An 18,807-nucleotide genomic window follows, 5' to 3' on the forward strand; every position below is an offset into this window, starting at 1 on the left:
GTGCAGTACTCAGTGGTGCCTGACCAGGTCAGGGGCGCCACAGAATGATCCACAGGAGATCAGGAGAATCCTCTGGTGGGTCCTTTCCATTAGTTTGTCACTTACCCCCAAACATGATCAGTAGTTGGCACAATACACTTGTTTCACTATGTACAGACAAAGGAAGCATCTCAGCCTTCATTTTACAAACTAGCTGTTTATTATTATATAGAAGCATAGGTAAATTTGTGAATGTAATTGATCAGTGAGACCCTTGAATCAATATTACTGATTGGCCCCTGCTGCCTCTGTCTATCACTAGCCAGGGCTCTTCTGACCTGAGCCTGACAGTTGCATAGAAATACATGAAGCTGTCACGCTTGGGTCGGGAGAGTCATAGCCAGTCTGTGCTTTGCAGTCCCGTCTTGTAACTATATGCACGGACATCTTAATGAGCCTTGAGATGCTGCATTTGTGTCAAAAACTCACCAAAAAATCATTTTGGGCATGCAGCCATAGATGGTCAATTCAAACAATTGAAAACAGCTAACAATCTCTAACATACAAGTAGAGCAGTCGTTTAATGTCTGTCCATACAGAGTGATCACACTTTTATGTGCACAGAACTATTGTTAATAAAAAAAAATCTTTGCGCAGTGCATGTCATGTTATTGGTAGCACATGTCCTTAAATGTGCTGGAAAGAAGTAGGATTTTTAAGCTGGATTAAACATTATTGTGTAGAGGGGAGAAAACGGATGTCCGGCAGGGCTCCACTCTACTTCAACAGACTGATCCTGTTTGTATGTTCCACATCGGACGGGAAAGTGTCCGATACTTACTTTGATCTTCAGGGGTGCATCTACTAGAGATGAGCGAACCTTTGGAGGTTCTATTCGCTGGGAGCAAATGGACCCGAACCTCCACTGGCCCAAACGTGGCCCGAGGAGGTTTGGAATCTTCTGATTGGCAGTTTTAGTCTCCGCCCAAATGCAGATAGCCATAAGCAGATCAGAGGGTGAGCAGGTTTTTTTAAAATTTTTATACTACACACTACATTTACATCTACATCTAATCACACTGCTGTTAATCCTAGTACAATCCGCTCAAACACTGCATGAGGCTTGCACAGGGCTGAGCACTGAGCATACCTGAACACAGCGTTGCTCTAGCAAGTTAAGTTTGAACGTAAGGCATTCAAACTCTGAATCCAAGCTCTGTTTTTTTAAGTTGGTGTTCAGTTCAAAAACCCAACCTCGGGTTCGCTCATCTCTAGCTTCCACCTCCCCAAAGCCAGTCAGTAGTAGACGTAACAGGACAACACATCACACAGAGTCACTTTACAAAACAATATCAAATGATTTATTCATTCTTCAACCTTCTGGACAGACATGGCCATTTCAATTCTGTTCTGCTGCAATGTTCTTCTGGGTACTTCTCTGTCTAGTCCTCACCTTGGGTTTTACCCTTCCAGTAGCCGAGTCTAAACTTTTTCCCACTTCTTGTCTCCATTGCTTCCCGTGTCGAGTCATTGCCTTGGGCGGCTGTACTATGCCTATCATGAGGTGAGCTGTAGGCTCCGGACACAACTGAGGATACCTCTCGGCTCACTGATGGGTCCAAGTTAGCAAACCTGTCCGGACACCTGGAACCTCTCTGCAGAACTGCATCTCTTCCTGGCATGTCTGACCAACCAAACCTCTGCACTCCTCCCATACTGGCGCTCAGTTACTTGGCAATCAGGAAGTATCTATTACACTGTACATACTATAACCTTCTCTTAAGGGTGCTTTACACGCTGCAACATTGCTAACGATATATCATCGGGGTCACGTCATTAGTGACGCACATCCGATGTTGTTCGTCGTTCCTGCGACAGCACACATCGCTGTGTGTGACACCGCAGGAACGACGAAAATCTCCTAACTTGCGTCCACCGGCAATGAGGAAGGAAGGAGGTGGGCGGCATGTTCCGGCCGCTCATCTCCGCCCCTCCTCTGCTATTGGCCGGCTGCTTAGTGACGCCACAGTGACGTCGCTATGACGCCGATTGCACCTCCCCCTTGAAAGAGGGATTGTTCGGCAGTCACAGCGACATCGGCAATGAGGAAGGAAGGAGGTGGGTGGCAGGTTATACTTTACATTACTATAAAACACCCAGTTATAATAAAATGCAATAAAACACTTTAAACTTTTGGCCACAAGAAGGCGCCGATCGCTGCACTGCTCCAGCTCTGCTACATTGCCTGACTGTATTCTCCAGCAGCAGCGGCAGCAGCACCTAGGTAGACAAAAAAATTTAAAAAATTTATGTTTACTGTAGGAGTGAGCTAATTTGGCCACATCCTACATGCCTCCTTTCTAAAATTTGTCCGTCCTTGGCTAGGACTTTACTAGGCAATATTGTATTTGCTTTCAGCCTATACGGCCATAGGCCAGAGTACATTTTCCTCCATCTGGGTACTAAGGGTTAACAAAGGTCTATGGGAAAAAGTTCTTTGAGAAAAGAGGGCAAAGTCTTTGGAAGAAAGGTGCAATGTCCTCAGGCCAAGGGGCTAAGTCCATAGGGCAAAGGGCAAGGTCCATGAGACAAGGGGCAGTGTACACAGCAGGGGAAAATGGGTTAAGCACTTGCTTTCACATTTGGCATTCTAGCAGAGGGGAGTGCATGTGCAACAAAAGATAAGGAGAGGGAAGAAAGAAGCAAAAAGGACCTTTTGGCCGCTCAGGTCATCTACAAGGACTGGATCTCCAGACCTGTCCCCACAGAACACAAAACAGTTTCGGAATGCAGGTGCAACAGGCACAACTGGGAGAAGTCATCTAGATCCAGTTCTTCTATTGGCGCCATCAACCTTGCGGTCAATCTCTACAGCCAGGTGCTGTAGGACACGGCCACTTTCACGGTCATGGCTGAATGGGCCCCTTGGGTCACATTCACAATGACTGGAGGGTTTGCTGAGCCACCCGATCCTGGTGCATTTTCAGAGCTGCTCCAGAAAGGCTAGCCTCTGACTCCCCACTGGAATGTTGGGTGTGCAACACTAAAAGAACTATAAGAGGAGTACCCCATTAAAATATAACTTTTAATATTTTCATTAAAAGGTCAGGTGACCATAAAACACACATAAATGGTAAAAAGTAGGATATATACTATTAATTGCCAGGTGGGAGATATGCAAATAGATAGAAAAAAAAACCCACTGGCCCTAATTGGCCCTATAGTGTCTCTCCCTACCTGGCAATGGAGGGTATGACGTAGTAGGGTTGTGACGCCCCCATTCAATGACAGGAAGCCCTCACTGACCCTATTACACCCTAACAAACACCAGTGCAGATTAAATACTAATTCCCATTGCAATGCAATAGTAGGACAAAAAGAAAAAGGTACTTATCTGAAATAAGGTTCAGACGCATATTCTGACGCGTTTCTCCCCAGAAGATGCCAGGTATTCCTCAGGGGACAAAAACCATAGGGTCAACAAGAGACGCAAAAGCCTCCCCGGAGTACCAGAAATATGCTGAAGAGGGGTATCACCCCTCTTGAAGACGGTCAAATACCCACTTTCGGCCACCTTGGGTGAAAGTGGATGGCTCAGCGTCCAGTGCCTTTTCCAGACCAACCAGTAACACAGACATTCCAGGCCTGTGTCTGATCCAGGCCTTTTTCAATTGGCGGACTCTCTCTCCCCGACTCACGGGTTGTCTCGCAGTCATTACTGCAACCATCTGGTGGGGCAGGATCTCATCCACTGCAGTGGCCATCCCGCTCCACTAATGACTTTTAACAAGCTGTGGATGTCCAAACTCATCATGGCTTCTAGACCAGATGGGGACAAAAGGCACAAGAATGGTGTAAATCGGAAAAAAAATCACATGTAAGGTTGTAAATATTTGTTTTTGATACTGCTTGTGACAAATCAGTACTGTGGTTCCCGTTTGGTCCACGATCTAATACTGACTGGTAATAGCAACTCCCTGCATCTCTTTACCATTGTTAAGGCCATACTGGGAGCTGTAGACTTATGTGATAACAAGGTATATTTTTGGGCTGATTTGACTAAACTTGGTGCTGTATTTAGATATTGATGTTGCTGTTAGAGATAAGCGAACTGGCCGTGGTTCGGCTCGAGTTCGGTTCGTCGAACGGGGGTCCCGTTCAAGTTCGGTTCGGTGAACGTTCGACGAACCGAACTCGAACCGCATAGGAAACAATGGCAGGCAATCACAAACACATAAAAACACCTAGAAAACACCCTCAAAGGTGTCCAAAAGGTGACAAACAACTCACAACACAACACAAACACATGGGAAAGTGACAAGGACAAATACTCATGCGAAAACAAAAGAGGTGGACAAGGAAAAAGAGGAGGAGACACAGATATCGGCATGGCACGCCCTTCTAAAATCATGTAAAACACCACAAGGTGACTCCAAGCGGCGTTCTCCCTTTTTTCCAAAAATTGGGCCACACACACACCCACCCCTTCAGTGGCAGCACTTGTGACCCAGTTGTACACTTCACAGCTAGATTTGCATCAAGCACATTCAAAAATACGCCATACTTAACCGTCCCCAGGAGGACACCGGGGTGGGTAGCAAAGTCTTTGCTGAACCATGACTTGTTCATCTTGGCTCCTTTGAAAAAAAACAGCAAGCAAGGGTTACTCCAAGCGGAGTCTCCCTTTTTTCCAAAAATTGGGCCCCACACACACCCACCCATTCAGTGGCAGCACTTGTGCCCCAGTTGTACACTTCACAGCTAGATTTGCATCAAGCACAATCAAAAATACGCCATACTTAACCGTCCCCAGGATGACACCGGGGTAGGTAGCAAAGTCTTTTCTGATCCCAGATCTGTTCATCTTGGATCATTTTTAAAAACAATGTAAGCAAGGGTTACTCCAAGCGGAGTCTCCCTTTTTTTCCAAAAATTGGGCCACACAGACACTCACCCCTTCAGTGGCAGCACTTGTGCTCCAGTTGTACACTTCACAGCTAGATTTGCATCAAGCACATTCAAAAATGCGCCATCCTTTTCTGTCCTCAGGATTGCACCGGGGTAGGTAGCAAAGTCTTTGCTGAACCATGACTTGTTCATCTTGGCTCCTTTTAAAAAACACAGCAAGCAAGGGTTACTCCAAGCGGAGTCTCCCTTTTTTCCAAAAATTGGGCCACACAGACACCCAACCCTTCAGTGGCAGCACTTGTGCCCTAGTTGTACACTTCACAGGTAGATTTGCATCAAGCACAATCAAAAATACGCCATACTTAACCGTTCCCAGGATGACACCGGGGTAGGTAGCTAAGTCTTTGCTGAACCATGACTTGTTCATCTTGGCTCCTTTTAAAAAACACAGCAAGCAAGGGTTACTCCAAGCGGAGTCTCCCTATTTTCCAAAAATTGGGCCACACAGACACTCACCCTTTCAGTGGCAGCACTTGTGCCCCAGTTGTACACTTCACAGCTAGATTTGCATCAAGCACATTAAAAAATACGCCATACTTAACCGTCCCCAGGAGGACACCGGAGTAGGTAGCTAAGTCTTTGCTGAACCATGACTTGTTCATCTTGGCTCCTTTTAAAAAACACAGGAAGCAAGGGTTACTCCAAGCGGAGTCTCCCTTTTTTCCAAAAATTGGGCCCCACACAATGCCCCACACACACCCACCCATTCAGTGGCAGCACTTGTGCCCCAGTTGTACACTTCACAGCTAGATTTGCATCAAGCACAATCAAAAATACGCCATACTTAACCGTTTCCAGGATGACCCCGGGGTAGGTAGCAAAGTCTTTTCTGATCCCAGATCTGTTCATCTTGGATCATTTTTAAAAACAATGTAAGCAAGGGTTACTCCAAGCGGAGTCTCCCTTTTTTTCCAAATATTGGGCCACACAGACACTCACCCCTTCAGTGGCAGCACTTGTGCCCCAGTTGTACACTTCACAGCTAGATTTGCATCAAGCACATTCAAAAATACGCCATCCTTTTCCATCCTCAGGATTGCACCGGAGTAGGTAGCAAAGTCTTTGCTGAACCATGACTTGTTCATCTTGGCTCCTTTTAAAAAACACAGCAAGCAAGGGTTACTCCAAGTGGAGTCTCCCTTTTTTCCAAAAATTGGGCCACACAGACACTCACCCCTTCAGTGGCAGCACTTGTGCCCCAGTTGTACACTGCACAGCTAGATTTGCATCAAGCACATTCAAAAATACGCCATCCTTTTCCGTCCTCAGGATTGCACCGGGGTGGGTAGCAAAGTCTTTGCTGAACCATGACTTGTTCATCTTGGCTCCTTTTAAAAAACACAGCAAGCAAGGGTTACTCCAAGCGGAGTATCCCTTTTTTCCAAAAATTGGGCCACACAGGCACTCACCCATTCAGTGGCAGCACTTGTGCCCCAGTTGTACACTTCACAGCTAGATTTGCATCAAGCAAATTCAAAAATACGCCATACTTAACCGTTCCCAGGAGGACACCGGGGTAGGTAGCTAAGTCTTTGCTGAACCATGACTTTTTCATCTTGGCTCCTTTTAAAAAACACAGCAAGGAAGGGTTACTCCAAGCGGAGTCTCCCTTTTTTCCAAAAATTGGGCCACACAGACACTCACCCCTTCAGTGGCAGCACTTGTGCCCCAGTTATACACTTCACAGCTAGATTTGCATCAAGCACAATCAAAAATACGCCATACTTAACCGTTTCCAGGATGACCCCGGGGTAGGTAGCAAAGTCTTTCCTGATCCCAGATCTGTTCATCTTGGATCATTTTTAAAAACAATGTAAGCAAGGGTTACTCTAAGCGGAGTCTCCCTTTTTTCCAAAAATTGGGCCACACAGACATCCACCCCTTCAGTGGCAGCACTTGTGCCCTACTTGTACATTTCACAGGTAGATTTGCATCAAGCACAATCAAAAATACGCCATACTTAACCGTTCCCAGGATGACACCGGGGTAGGTAGCTAAGTCTTTGCTGAACCATGACTTGTTCATCTTGGCTCCTTTTAAAAAACACAGCAAGCAAGGGTTACTCCAAGCGGAGTCTCCCTTTTTTTCCAAAAATTGGGCCACACAGACACTCACCCCTTCAGTGGCAGCACTTGTGCCCCAGTTGTACACTTCACAGCTAGATTTGCATCAAGCACATTCAAAAATACGCCATCCTTTTCCGTCCTCAGGATTGCACCGGGGTAGGTAGCAAAGTCTTTGCTGAACCATGACTTGTTCATCTTGGCTCCTTTTAAAAAACACAGCAAGCAAGGGTTACTCCAAGTGGAGTCTCCCTTTTTTCCAAAAATTGGGCCACACAGACACTCATCCCTTCAGTGGCAGCACTTGTGCCCCAGTTGTACACTTCACAGCTAGATTTGCATCAAGCACAATCAAAAATACGCCATACTTAAACATTTCCAGGATGACCCCGGGGTAGGTAGCAAAGTCTTTCCTTATCTCAGATCTGTTCATCTTGGATCATTTTTAAAAACAATGTAAGCAAGGGTTACTCCAAGCGGAGTCTCCCTTTTTTCCATAAATTGGGCCACACTGACACCCACACCTTTAGTGGCAGCACTTGTGCCCCAGTTGTACACTTCACAGGTAGATTTGCATCAAGAACAATCAAAAATACGCCATACTTAACCGTTCCCAGGATGACCCCGGGTTAGGTAGCAAAGTCTTTGCTGAACCATGACTTGTTCATCTTGGCTCCTTTTAAAAAACACAGCAAGCAAAGGTTACTCCAAGCGGAGTCTCCCTTTTTTTCCAAAAATTGGGCCACACAGACACTCACCCCTTCAGTGGCAGCACTTGTGCCCCAGTTCTACACTTCACAGCTAGATTTGCATCAAGCACATTCAAAAATACGCCATCCTTTTCCGTCCACAGGATTGCACCGGGGTAGGTAGCAAAGTCTTTGCTGAACCATGACTTGTTCATCTTGGCTCCTTTTAAAAAACACAGCAAGCAAGGGTTACTCCAAGCGGAGTCTCCCTTTTTTCCAAAAATTGGGCCACACAGACACTCACCCCTTCAGTGGCAGCACTTGTGCCCCAGTTGTACACTTCACAGCTAGATTTGCATCAAGCACATTCAAAAATACGCCATCCTTAACCGTCCCCAGGATGACACCGGGGTAGGTAGCTAAGTCTTTCCTGATCCCAGCTCTGTTCATCTTGGATCATTTTTAAAAACAATGTAAGCAAGGGTTACTCTAAGTGGAGTCTCCCTTTTTTCCAAAAATTGGGCCACACAAACACCCCATCAGTGGCAGCACTTGTGCCTTAGTTGCAAACAGGATGTTTTGATTTGCATCAAGCACATTCCAAATCTACAAGCATTTACTCTCCCCAGGATGACACAGGTGTAGTAAATTGCTTGTGGATGCATGACTTGTTCATTTTGATGAACGTTAGTCTGTCCACATTGTCATTGGACTGACGCGTGCGCTTATCTGTCACCACACACCCAGCAGCACTGAAGACACGTTCAGAGACAACGCTGGCAGCTGGACACGACAAAATCTCCAAGGCGTAAGTTGAGAGCTCTGGCCATTTTTCAAGATTTGAAGCCCAAAATGAGCAAGGCTCCATTTGCAAAGTCATGGCATCGATGTTCATTTGGAGATACTCCTGTATCATCCTCTCCAGCCGTTGACTATGTGTCAGACTTGTTGTCTCTGGTGGCCTTGCAAAGGACGGTCTAAAAAAATTATGAAAAGATTCAATAAAATTTCTGTTACCAGCACCAGATACGGTGCTACTGGTACGGGTAGACTGTTGAAGATGACGAGACCGTCCCATGTTTGTCAAGTTACAACTGGGAGATTCACTCCCTGCACCTGCACGGTTGTTTGGTGGAAAAGCCGAGCTAAGATCGAGTAACAGCTTCTGCTGATACTCATGCATACGTGCATCCCATTCTATGGCTGGAATTATGTCACAAAATTTGGACTTGTACCGGGGATCTAATAGTGTGGCAAGCCAGTAGTCATCATCACTTCTAATTTTGACAATACGAGGGTCATGTTGGAGGTAGTGCAGCAAGAAGGCGCTCATTTGTCTTGCGCAGCCATGTGCACCAAGTCCACGCTGTGTTTGTGGCATAGAGGTGCTAACCGTTCTTTCTTCCTCTGACATCTCCCCCCAACGTCTTTCAACTGAAATTTGACCAAGGTCTCCCTCATCCGCTGATTCTTCCATGTCCATGGACAGATCGTCCTCCATTTCTTCATGTTCTCCTGCACCTTCCTCAACATTTCGCCTGCTACCATGTGCCCTTGTTGATCACTGTCCCCCATGGTCCAAAGCCTGCCCCGTTGGTGATGATGAACGTCTGGACCTTGGTGATGTTGTTGTGTCTTGCGCATATGAATCCTCCTGTAGTTCCTCCTCTTCCTGTTGTCCCACCCCCTGACTCTGAATAGTGTTTAGCTTGTGCTCCAGCATGTAAATGACTGGAATTGTCATGCTGATAATGGCATTGTCAGCGCTAAACATATTCGTCACCATGTCGAAACTGTGCAGAAGGGTGCATAGGTCCTTGATCTGAGACCACTCCATCAGAGTGATCTGCCCCACCTCTGCATCTCGTTGGCCCAGGCTATACGTCATGACGTATTGCACCAGGGCTCGGCGGTGCTGCCACAGTTGCTGTAACATGTGGAGAGTTGAATTCCAGCGTGTCGCCATATCGCATTTCAGGTAATGAACCGGCAGGCCGAAAGACTTCTGAAGCTATGCAAGTCGCTCAGCTGCGGTGGTTGAACGGCGCAAGTGAGCAGACAGTTTTCGTGCCCTGGTCAGAAGGCCATCTAGGCCGGGATAGTGTGTTAAAATTTGCTGGACAACAAGGTTCAACACGTGAGCCATACAAGGCACGTGTGTCACCTTGCCCAGGCGAAGGGCTGCACCCAGGTTTGCAGCATTGTCGCACACGGCCTTACCAAGCTGCAGGTTGAGTGGAGACAACCATTTATTAAACTCAGTCTCCAGAGCTGCCCACAACTCAGCCGCTGTGTGACTCCTATTTCCAAGACATGTCAAGCTAAAGACCGCCTGATGCCGTTGCGCTCTGCTGCCAGCATAGTAATGAGGGGTGCGTGATTCCTTCTGCGCAGTGAGAACGCTGGTGGCCTGACCAGGCAGGCTTGGGGCGGAGGTGGAGGACCCAGATGAGGTGGAGGAGGCAGAAGCAGTGGCGGAACTTGGACAGACAGAGGATTGACACACAAGTCGTGGGGACGGCAAGACTTGTGCAGCAGACCCTTCACCATCTATCACCATAGTTACCCAGTGCCCAGTCAGCAACATGTAATGTCCCTGTCCATGCTTACTGGTCCAAGTATCGGTGGTGAAATGCACCCGTTCACACACAGAGTTTCTCAAGGAAGCGGTGATGTTGTGTGCGACATGCTGGTGGAGCGCGGGCACACCTTTTTTAGAGAAGTAGTGGCGACTGGGCATCTGGTACTGGGGTCCAGCGACAGACATAAGGTCTCTAAAATCCTGTGTGTCCACCAGGCGGAAAGGCAGCATTTTGGTAGCCAAGAGCTTACAGAGGGATAAAGTCAACCTCTTAGCTTTGTCATGGGTCGTAGGAAATGGCCTTTTATTTGTCCACATCTGAGGGACAGAGATCTGGCTGCTGTGTGTGGACGGTGTTGAGTAGGTTGTCCCTGGAAAAATGCAGCTTTGTGAGAAAAGTGCAGGCGTAGACATGATGTTGCCTTCATCCAACGTTGGTGCTATCGATGTCTGAGAGAGCTGTACACACGTACTTGTTTCCCCTTCCAAACCAACTGACGACCTACCAAGCAAACTGTCTGTAGCGGTTACAGTGGTGGAAGTTGTGCGTGAAAACCAGGTGTGACAGCTGTCCCCACAGTCCTAGAAGATGAAGAGCGCGCGGATGCACTGGAAGGGGTAGGCGGTGGATAGTTCGCTCCGCTAGGCCGCATTGCAGCACGGTGAGCTTCCCACTGGGACATATGATATTTATTCATGTGACGATTCATGAAAGAAGTTGTCAAACTGCTGAGGTTTTGCCCTCTACTAACAGAATCACGACAAATTTTACAGATCACATAATTTGGGCGATCTTTTGCTATGTCAAAAAAGGACCAGGATAGGCAAAGCTTAGAGGGCATGTGACCTGCTGAGCCCCCTCGACTAGAGCTCAGAGGCAGAGTGGTGGCTGAGGATGCAGTTGTAGACGTGCTACCAGTGCTCCGACTCTGTCCAGGAAGGCGCAAGGTAACTTCGTCGTCGGTTGCATCCTCCTCCACTGCCTCTGTTGACCTCCTCGAGTGCCTGACTGTGGGTTGACAGTAGGTGGGATCTAGAACTTCCTCATCAATTGTTGTGTTTGCACTCCCCTCACCCTCAGACAGAGCCTCTTCTTGCCCTTCCGAATATTTAAGTTGTCATCCCAATCTGGTATCTGTGTCTCATCGTCATCAGTATGTTCCTCATTGTCTATAACAACAGGTGTTACAGTTTGTGAAAAAGGGTCAACAGTATGCTCAGAAACTTGGTCCTCACGGCCTGAATCAGAGTCACAAAAGTTCTGGGCATCACTGCATACCATTTCCTGGTCTGTACTCACTGTAGCTTGGGAGCAGACTTCTGATTCCCAGGCTATAGTGTGACTGAACAGCTCTGCAGACTCAGCCATCTCAGTTCCACAATACTGTGCAGGGCGGATTGAGACTTCAGAGCTGGGAGAAAGCAAGTGTGATTGGGCTGACAACTCAGAGGACTGGTGTTTTTTGGATGAGGTAGTTGAGGTGGCGGAGAGGGCACTTGTTGGACCACTTGAGATCCATTCAAGCATTTTCCTTTTTTGGCCATAATCTACCTTTGTTCCAGTTGTTCGTGTCCGTAAAAAAGGGAGCACATCGGATTGTCCACGGTAAGTAGTAGACATCTTACTTTTGCTGGAAGATGGTCTATATTCAGCAGATGTTAATGGAGCTTTGCCACCTTCCCCACGGACAAACGCTTTTTTTCCTTTTCCAACACGCCTCTTCCCCTTTCCACCAGCATCTGTCGTTTTGCCACTCATTTTGATTGCGACAAGATTGTGCACTTAAAATGTGGTAGTAAAAATTGTGAGGTGGTGTAGATTTCAGCGGTGGTCTAGCATTATTAACAGCATAATAAACAACAATAATTATCCCTGACAATGTAACTACGGCCCTTAAACTGGCAGCATAGTTTGCTAGTATAATGGCTTAGTAACAATGAGTTTGAGTGTGCAATGCAGGCAGACGTGCTGCAAATATCTTTGCACTAGTTGGACAATAATGATGTCCAACAGCCACTTTTAGGATGCCACTAAGTTTCCTCAGTGTTTGCTAGTATAATGGCTTAGTAACAATGAGTTTAAGTGTGCAATGCAGGCAGACGTGCTGCAAATATCTTTGCACTAGTGGGACAATAATGAAGTCCAACAGCCACTTTTAGGATGCCACTAAGTTATTTCAGTGTTTGCTAGTATAATGGCTTAGTAACAATGAGTTTGAGTGTGCAATGCAGGCAGACGTGCTGCAAATATCTTTGCACTAGTGGGACAATAATGAAGTCCAACAGCCACTTTTAGGATGCCACTAAGTTTCCTCAGTGTTTGCTAGCGTAATGGCTTAGTAACAATGAGTTTGAGTGTGCAATGCAGGCAGACGTGCTGCAAATATCTTTGGACTAGTGGGACAATAATGAAGTCCAACAGCCACTTTTAGGATGCCACTAAGTTTCCTCAGTGTTTGCTAGTATAATGGCTTAGTAACAATGAGATTGAGTGTGCAATGCAGGCAGACGTGCTGCAAATATCTTTGCACTAGTGGGACAATAATGAAGTCCAACAGCCACTTTTAGGATGCCACTAAGTTTCCTCAGTGTTTGCTAGTATAATGGCTTAGTAACAATGAGCTTGAGTGTGCAAAGGGCAGGAGGGTACAGTGGCAGGGTTGTGGGTCTGGGTAGAGGAAAGGAAGCCTCCCTTTCTATCCCTCCTAATGGGGAAATGCAGCGAGGAAATCCATGACCTTAGCTACACAGACGCTGTCATCTTGTGTAGCTGTTAAAATCTGTTTTCTCGGACCTGACTGTCACCTATGGCTCTGACCCTGCCGGTATTAGCCCTTACAAGGGCTGAAAGAAACTTCTATCCTTATTCTGTATAGCACTGTGTATAGAGCGTACACAGCAGTATCGGAGACAGGAGCTACGCCAGCGGTGACTGACACCAAGACGCAAAAGGCAGATAATGGCGTGCTGGAGGAAAATGTCCGTTTTTATAATGCAGGGACATGTGACATGGACATCCTATCACACATGCCGTTGCTTCTCTGGCTAAAAGTCCACTTAGCTGTGTGTGTGTCTGGGATTGGCTTACATGCTGGCCCGCCCCACTACACGCGCGCGCTTAGGGAAGGAAGACAAGGAAAAAAAAAAAAAATGGCGATCGCCATTATCCAAACAGCAGTGATCTGAATGCGCTGTTCCCGCACACTATACACTGAAATTTCATAATAGTGTGAGTCACAGAGTGACTTACACTATTACAGCAGAAAGCCAGCTAGTAATTAGCTTGTCTTTTTGCTGCTAGAACCGTTCTCAATCGTATCTAGAACTATCAAGCTTTAGCAAAAAGCTCGAGTTCTAGTTCGATCTAGAACAGCCCCCAAAATCACTCGAACCGCGAAATGGAGAACCACTAACCGCGAACCTCGCTCAACTCTAGTTGCTGTATTTCATGTACTAATAGTTATTCTATTGAAGTTATCATATACTTATAATGGTTCTGGTCATGTTTTTATGTAGTAATAGTGTTTCTAATGCTATGTTTTTATACTGAGGTGGTTCAAATGCTGTATTCTTGTGTTGATGGTGGTTCTGGTGATGTATATCTGTACTGATAGAGATTCTGGTCCTCTTTTCCCTTATAGGAGACAATGATTTATTCAATATACTGCAATGCTGTGATCTTCCAGTATATAATAAAAGGGGACCAAACAAAAATTAATGATTACCGTAAAAGCAAAACCCAAAAAACATTGACAGAATTGTGTTGGTCCACTGCAGGTTTAAACTGTACTGCAGGGAGAGATGCCATCTCAATTTTTGTCTCAGGCAGCAGAAAAGCTAGAATTGACCAATACTGTATACAGTATTGTCATTGTTAACTGTGCACATTGTACATAAAAGAAAACAGGGTGATAAATGAGAGAGGGAAACTAGAGTGTTTGTCTTTACTGATGGCTGTGAAGGAAGGGCCTTAAAAAAGAAAACACTTTGTGTGTTCTATGCTTTTTAGATTCAGGTTGATGTAAATAGATTGAAGCTTCCCCCCAAGGTGTAGTGAAGTATCTTTACAACTCTGGGAAAAGATTACCATTTTCTTGGCCCATACATAATATTTGAGTATTTACGGTTAGCTTTAGCAGAAATAAAGCATATTAACTTTACTATGTAAATACAGCAGCTTACCTTAGGGCAGGGGTGGGCAATTTATTTTCCCAAGGGACCATATGAGTGACTATGACTGGTGTGGAGGGGTGAAAAAATAGGTTGAAATTAATTCTGCTCAATATTAATATTAATGTTGATATATTAGTGGAAATAAATACATCACTCTGCTATGATAGCGATATGGTGCTTGAGTACATATATGTAACAAACATTTTCTATGCGACTGGGGTTGCTTTCCACCACGCAGGTTCCTGGTGCTTCATCTCATCTGGAATCAGTTTTGTTCTGATGAAGATCAGCCTTACATGACCGAAACGTCAAATGTACTTTTGATTGGTATTAAATATCTATCACAACTGTATTTTTGAGTGTCGAGGTTTTTTATTAAATGTTAACATATTAAATATAATTTTTAATGTATAGTAGTATTAACTCCTTAATGACCGAGGGTGTACTAGTACATCTTTGGTCATGTTGGGGTAATCACCGCCGCCTGCTGCGGTAAGGTGGAGGTGATCCCTGCACATATTATATATGCTTATGAATAAGGAGTCTGTTCTTCTCCGAAACGCGTTAAGCGTATTTTTACTCTGCACTTGGTCAGATTTTTCATTTTATGAATTTTTAATAAAGAAAATATTTTTACTACATCGGTGCTGGATTCTCTCTCCTCCCTTGTTCCTCTTGATGGTACTGATTACTCAGCTGTGGAAGCCAAACTACTTGTTCCTTGCACCGAACCAGAGGCTGGAGATACCTGCTCTAGAGTGGTGAGCTGAACAAATATTTATTTGTGATCCCTGCACATGTCTGCTGATTTGAGCAGCAGACATGTGTGGCTTACAAGCGCAGGTGGATTCGTGATCCATCTGTGCCTTTTAACCCCTTAGGTCGCTCTGTCAAAATGTGACAGCACAATTTAAATTGTATCATTAAAAATGTCAGCTCAAGATGCAAAAAATAAGCGATCCCTGAGCTCCAGATCCCAAAAAATGAGAACGCTACGGGTCTTGGAAAAGACACTAAATGTGCAATTCTTTTTTTGGACAAACCTCTGATTTTTTTTAACACCTTAGATAAAAGTAAAAGCATACATGTTTTATTACTATAAAACTCATACCAATGTGAGGTATCATATGGACACATCAGATTTACCATATAGTGAACACGGTGAAAAAAATATCCCAAAAACTATTGTGTACTTTGAATTTTTTTTCCCAATTTCCAGTACACTCTATGGTGAAACTAATAATATATTTCAAAAGTACAACTCATTCTGCAATAACAAGACCTCATATGGCAAAATTGACAGAGCAATAACAAAGTTAGGGCTCTCAGAATAAGGGGAGGAAAAACAAGAAATGAAAAATGGAAAATCACTCGGGGTTAAGGGTAGAGTTGAGCGCGGTTCGTGGTTCGTGGTTCTCCAGTTCTAAGCTCGAGTGATTTTGGGGCATGTTCTAGATCGAACTAGAACTCGAGCTTTTTGCAAAAGCTCGATAGTTCTAGAAACGTTCGAGAACGGTTCTAGCAGCAAAAAAACAGCTAAATCCTAGCTTGGTTTCTGCTGTAATAGTGTAAGTCACTCTGTGAATCACACTATTATGACATTTCAGTGTATAGTGTGCGTGAACAGCGCCTTCAGATCACTGCTGTTTGTATAATGGCGATCGCCATTTTTTTATTTTTTTCTTGTCTTCCTTCCCTAAGCGCGCGCGTCTTGTGGGGCGGGCCAGCATGTCAGCCAATCCCAGACACACACACAGCTAAGTGGACTTTGAGCCAGAGAAGCAACGGCATGTGTGATAGGATGTCCATGTCACATGTCCCTGCATTATAAAACCGGACATTTTCTTTCAGGACGCCATTATCTGCCTTCTGCGTCTTTGGTGTCAGACATCACTGTCGCAGCTCCGTCCTCCTGAGTCCTATAGCCGATACAGCTGTATGCGCTGCATACACAGCGTTAGACAGCATAGGGAGAGCACTTTATAGCAGTCCTTTTAAGGGCTCAAACCGGCAGGGTCAGAGTTAAGGTGACAGGTCCTGAAAACAGCGCCAGCGTCTGTGCAGCCAAGGTCAGGGATTTCCTCCCTGCATTTCACCATTAGGAGGGAATAGAAAGGCAGGCTTCCATTCCTCTACCCAGAGCACCACAATCCTGCCACTGTACCCTCTTGTCCTCTGCACACTCCAACTAATTATAACTAAGCCATTATACTAGCAAACACTCAGTGTACCTAGTGGCATCCTATACGTGGCTATTGGACTTTGCTATAGTCCCACTAGTGCCAAGACATTTGCAGAGCGCATCTGCCTGCGTTGCACACTCCAACTCATTATAACTAAGCCATTATACTAGCAAACACTCAGTGTACCTAGTGGCATCCTATACGTGGCTATTGGACTTTGCTATAGTCCCACTAGTGCCAAGACATTTGCAGAGCGCATCTGCCTGCGTTGCACACTCCAACTAATTATAACTAAGCCATTATACTAGCAAACACTCAGTGTACCTAGTGGCATCCTATACGTGGCTATTGGACTTTGCTATAGTCCCACTAGTGCCAAGACATTTGCAGAGCGCATCTGCCTGCGTTGCACACTCCAACTAATTATAACTAAGCCATTATACTAGAAAACACTCAGTGTACCTAGTGGCATCCTATACGTGGCTATTGGACTTTGCTATAGTCCCACTAGTGCCAAGACATTTGCAGAGCGCATCTGCCTGCGTTGCACACTCCAACTAATTATAACTAAGCCATTATACTAGCAAACACTCAGTGTACCTAGTGGCATTCTATACGTGGCTATTGGACTTTGCTATAGTCCCACTAGTGCCAAGACATTTGCAGAGCGCATCTGCCTGCGTTGCACACTCCAACTAATTATAACTAAGCCATTATACTAGCAAACACTCAGTGTACCTAGTGGCATCCTATACGTGGCTATTGGACTTTGCTATAGTCCCACTAGTGCCAAGACATTTGCAGAGCGCATCTGCCTGCGTTGCACACTCCAACTCATTATAACTAAGCTATTATACTAGCAAACACTCAGTGTACCTAGTGGCATCCTATACGTGGCTATTGGACTTTGCTATAGTCCCACTAGTGCCAAGACATTTGCAGAGCGCATCTGCCTGCGTTGCACACTCCAACTAATTATAACTAAGCCATTATACTAGCAAACACTCAGTGTACCTAGTGGCATCCTATACGTGGCTATTGGACTTTGCTATAGTCCCACTAGTGCCAAGACATTTGCAGAGCGCATCTGCCTGCGTTGCACACTCCAACTAATTATAACTAAGCCATTATACTAGCAAACACTCAGTGTACCTAGTGGCATCCTATACGTGGCTATTGGACTTTGCTATAGTCCCACTAGTGCCAAGACATTTGCAGAGCGCATCTGCCTGCGTTGCACACTCCAACTAATTATAACTAAGCCATTATACTAGCAAACACTCAGTGTACCTAGTGGCATCCTATACGTGGCTATTGGACTTTGCTATAGTCCCACTAGTGCCAAGACATTTGCAGAGCGCATCTGCCTGCGTTGCACACTCCAACTAATTATAACTAAGCCATTATACTAGCAAACACTCAGTGTACCTAGTGGCATCCTATACATGGCTATTGGACTTTGCTATAGTCCCACTAGTGCCAAGACATTTGCAGAGCGCATCTGCCTGCGTTGCACACTCCAACTAATTATAACTAAGCCATTATACTAGCAAACACTCAGTGTACCTAGTGGCATCCTATACGTGGCTATTGGACTTTGCTATAGTCCCACTAGTGCCAAGACATTTGCAGAGCGCATCTGCCTGCGTTGCACACTCCAACTAATTATGACTAAGCCATTATACTAGCAAACACTCAGTGTACCTAGTGGCATTCTATACGTGGCTATTGGACTTTGCTATAGTCCCACTAGTGCCAAGACATTTGCAGAGCGCATCTGCCTGCGTTGCACACTCCAACTAATTATAACTAAGCCATTATACTAGCAAACACTCAGTGTACCTAGTGGCATCCTATACGTGGCTATTGGACTTTGCTATAGTCCCACTAGTGCCAAGACATTTGCAGAGCGCATCTGCCTGCGTTGCACACTCCAACTAATTATAACTAAGCCATTATACTAGCAAACACTCAGTGTACCTAGTGGCATCCTATACGTGGCTATTGGACTTTGCTATAGTCCCACTAGTGCCAAGACATTTGCAGAGCGCATCTGCCTGCGTTGCACACTCCAACTAATTATAACTAAGCCATTATACTAGCAAACACTCAGTGTACCTAGTGGCATCCTATACGTGGCTATTGGACTTTGCTATAGTCCCACTAGTGCC

This window comes from Anomaloglossus baeobatrachus, chromosome 4 (genome assembly GCF_048569485.1).
Source record: "Anomaloglossus baeobatrachus isolate aAnoBae1 chromosome 4, aAnoBae1.hap1, whole genome shotgun sequence".
Lineage (NCBI taxonomy): Eukaryota > Metazoa > Chordata > Amphibia > Anura > Aromobatidae > Anomaloglossus > Anomaloglossus baeobatrachus.